The sequence below is a fragment of the Pteropus vampyrus genome, unplaced genomic scaffold (assembly GCF_000151845.1).
Source record: "Pteropus vampyrus isolate Shadow unplaced genomic scaffold, Pvam_2.0 Scaffold159, whole genome shotgun sequence".
Lineage (NCBI taxonomy): Eukaryota > Metazoa > Chordata > Mammalia > Chiroptera > Pteropodidae > Pteropus > Pteropus vampyrus.
The window spans coordinates 799,026-803,297 of NW_011888940.1; the positions used below are offsets into that span (position 1 = coordinate 799,026).

Genomic DNA, 4,272 nt, shown 5'->3' on the forward strand with positions numbered 1-4,272 from the left:
AAAGTCAAAACATGTTTCAGTATGGCTTTTCTATTAAAGACTTAGAAAACTTATGATCCTGTTTTCTAAAACTTGATTAAATGCAAGTTTTTGGTAATGTAGCTTTTAAAAGAACGCCACTTGTCTACTTAAAGGTTTCAGTCATACTTTTTAGTTGGTAGTATAATGTAAAGGGGGAGGGATCTATAGCATGGGGTAAAAGGATAAAAAAGATTGGAAGAAATGGAGAAAGGACAAAATAGACAAGTCAGATTAAAGGTTAAACATGAAGATACTGATTGTATTTTCTCTGCTGCTTTGGTTCAAGCTTCTGCCAGAAAAGATAAATGACTTTGTTTCTAATAAAGTGAAAATCACATACTCGCTTCATTCTCATTTTTGTTTTCTCTTCTTGCTACCCCCCCCCGCCCCCCACCCCACACACACACACACCCCTAAGATCAACTTCATGAACACAGCAGGTATAGTAATGCAAATGTTCCTATACATAGAGGCTGGGAGATTTTCATTCTTCCAGATTTTTTCATTTAGCAAAAAACTCATTTCCTCACCAAAGCAGCTCAAAAGCCCAGTGGAATATATGGTCCTGGGGGAGGTTGTGAGCCTCTCTGCAGATGGGGAATGTCGGACTCCGAATTCCAGTCCAGGACTAATGGCTTCACCTCCAAGCCTTACCAGGTCTCAGAAGTGAGTGAGACCAGCAGCTTCTACCACAGGCTGTAACGTTGATGGTGTCACATTTGGGCAGAGAACAAAAGGACAGGTTGGCCACAGTGCTCCAAGTACCGCGCCCTCCACCAGATGTCAGTTTCTTTGAGGCCTCCACTCTATTTGGATGCCCCTACGTGATGGAGCCATGGTGTGACCCCTCCCCCAACACACCAGAATCTGCAGACAAACATTTCTTGGGGCACTTGGACAAAATGCTGTCAACCCCAGTCCTCTTTGGCATAAAATGTACTTGCCAAATATCAGTGCTGTTTAAGCCAGCTAGGTAACTAAGAGATTTTCAAGCCTTGCCCTCAGATTCTGATCCAAAGCTGGGATGGGCCATTGGAATCCCTATGTAGAAAGCTTAAGATCTTCTGATGACTAGCAGATTAGGGAAACACTGCTTAGGAAAGTAAAAATTTAATAGCAAATCATGGAATCTCAGCCTATGTTAAAGGACAAACATCTTACAGAAGTTACATATATTAAATGGTACATTCTTAGAACCACCACAGCACGTTTATCAGCCTCACTTCCAGCTTAATTGGTCTAATGTCAGTGTTGTCGAGGCTGAGAAACCAACGCGGGTCTGAACAGTCTCGTAATTTGGAACTGGCAACCTCTCTGAGATGATCTCGGAAGTGGCTCGGGGTCTCTACTGGAAGGCCAGGAAGTGCTGGCCGGGCGGAAGGGTGGTAAGCAGGACCACAAGCCTGTCATTTCCACTGCATCATTTAATCCTCTGGAGTTCTTTATAGATGAAAAAACCAAGGCTCAGGGAGGAGTCATTTTCCAGAGGTCACACACATCTAGGAAGTAACAACTAAATTTAAAAGCACAATTTTCCCATTACTAGTAGAGCATTCTCACTCTCTAAAGTTGGATTTTAGACTTGATTACTGAATTCTCGGGAGCCCGTAGGGAATGCTATGATGGAAAACCAGCCTTCAGCATATGAATGCAAGATTCTCAGGGAAGTTAACATTTCCCTTTATTTCCAGGTTTGCAGACTTAAGGTTTACCTTAAATTTAAGCCCTTAAACTAAAGCACTTTTCACTGATGCTCGCTCACTCTGATGGAGCCAAGGGAAGCTCAAAAGATGCCTACGCCAGAATGCCAGTTTATAGGAAACAGAACAGATCAGATTAGAGCTAGCTCATTTCCCACTGCCCAAAGTAATTGCCTATGTTCTCTTGTTGCAAAGGATGGAATGGCCCTATTCCTATTTAAAACTAGTCCTAACGGAGTGGGGAGGTATATAAGAGTAAAGGGGATCAAATATGTGATGGAAGAAAATTTAGGTGGTGAACCCAATACAGTATACACATGATGTATTACTGAATAGTAGTACACTTGAAACATGACTCATTAGCCAATGTCACCCCAATAATTTTAATTAAAAATAGTCCTAACTGCAGTTGGTTCCTCTCAACTATTCAGGGGTTTTGTTTCTAGTTATCTAATTATTCCTTCTTTCGTTTGCATTATTTTTCCCTCTCTACAATGCCAGCCGATAAACAAAACCAAACAAATCCCTCTTCACATCCCTTCCCCTCAAGCCTCCTAAATTACCATCCCAGTTTTTCCTCCCTTTCACTGCAAAACGAGTTAACCTACGTGTGCTGCTCCACTTAGAAACCTCCCGATTCTCTAACTTCGCAACGAGGCACTCATCCCCTGCACACCACTGAATTGGCACTGTTCTAAAACACATCCATTTTGCAAAACCCATAGTACCCTACACATCAGCACATGTGGCACAGGTAATCACTTGTTTCTGGAACAATTTCTCGGCTTCAAATATGACGTTTCCCGGTTTCCCGTCTCACTGGCCCTTTCTGGCAGCTTTGTGCACCTCCTCCCGCCCCCATCGAGTCTCTTCCTAGGTGTCTCCAGTCTTTAAATGCAGTTTACATGATGACTCCCAAATTTAGATATCAAAACAAACCCTGATCTCTCCCAAGCTTTAGTTTCACATTCATCTGCTTGTTGACACCTCTATGTCTGAAAAGCACCTTGAACTTAATATTTCCAAACTGGAATTACTTTTCACGCATCACTACTCAACCAATTGTCAGACCAAAAACCTAGGAGTCATCCTTGATTCTTCAACAAACTCATGTCCAATGTATCAGCAATTCTGGAAGGACACAGCTGAACCAAATCCATCCTGAACCAACCACTTCTGTCACTGCTGCTTACTATAAGTACCAACTTCTGTCCTAGGAGCTTAAAAGACCTTGATTTCACCAAGATTACTCTATCATTCTTTTTAAAGCCTCCATGGCCTTTGGAAATGCTCAGAATAATATATGTACTCCTTGCTACTGTGAAGGCCCTACAAGATGTGGCGCCCACCCTCCTTTTGTACCCCTTTCTTCACCGTGTCCTCTGGTGTAGGCACGCTGCCACTCCGACATCTTTGCCTGGCTGGTTCAGTAAATGAAATTATTCCTTTTTGTTGGATGCCTCCAGCAGAATATGAATTTCATAAAGACAGGGATTTTACCTGTTTTGATCAAAGCTATTTATCTTTAGCATGTAGTTTAGTGCCTAATGCTCAGTAGGTACTCTATTTTTTTGAATGGTTGAATTCATAAATTTAGAATTTACCTGGATCACGTTCCTGGTAGGCATGTTAACAAATTTCATGCTTTAGTTTCTCAGAGAGTAAAGAATGAGAGCAGAGGAAAGGCAGTTTTTAAGGGCTAGTTCTATCAGACATGCTAGCTTGGTAACTTGCCCATGTTTTCCTTAGGTTTGCTGATGCTAACAATGAAACACCCTGGATTGCTATGGAATAATCAGTGAAAAAATTTTAAAAACTGTAGGCTTCTTTTTCTGACATTATCCTGAGCTACTAAGTCAGACATAGCTTATGTTATATTAATTTTATTATCTTTCATGAGATTTGATAGGCATTAGTGTTTCATAAACATATTTACTGGACTTTTTACAGTATTTTGTTTGCTAATGATGGACCAATGAAATAGGTCAATATAAATCTGTTTTTTCTTTCACTGAAATCTTTCTCAGTGGATTAAATCACCCTTATGACCATTACATGACAGCAGCTACCTCCTGTCAAAGGTGAACAATCATACAAAAAGGTTAAAAGCCTCATTCAAGATCCCAGTGTTCTCACAAAACAATCTATAGAATTTCATGTTTGAAATATGCAAGTTTCCTACAAGGGTTTCATACTTTGCTATATTAAGCATATTCCAAATAGTACATGAGACATGAAAAACAGAAAAGGAACCAATGTTGTATAAGCCGACAGTTATTAAACATGGAAACAATCTAACATTTGTTCATATCAGCCATTTGATGATCTGCTGTCTTGAGGAAACATAGATGTTAAAGTCCGCAGAGAAGCAAGAACTTTGAGGAAGTGAGCAAAATTTCCAAGCTGATCAGAGAATATCCTAAAACTATAGACGAAGACCAATTTGGCACACAGTGGGTCATTACTGATCCAATATTTACATAAGCTCACTATTAAAATTTTTATCTTCTGAACATGTTTTTTGCTCAGCACTGAGGATATAAATTGCTCT

General features: G+C 40.4%; 1 long non-coding RNA gene across 1 annotated transcript in view; it reads right to left on the reverse strand.

Moving 5' to 3' along the window:
* LOC111745630 overlaps nucleotides 1–4,241 on the reverse strand; it is a 5,958-nt gene extending 1,717 nt beyond the window's left edge. The window contains exon 1 of the long non-coding RNA XR_002782741.1: nucleotides 552–4,241. This is a non-coding gene — a long non-coding RNA (uncharacterized LOC111745630). The remainder of the gene's footprint in view (nucleotides 1–551) is intronic.
* Nucleotides 4,242–4,272: the final 31 nt, after the last annotated feature.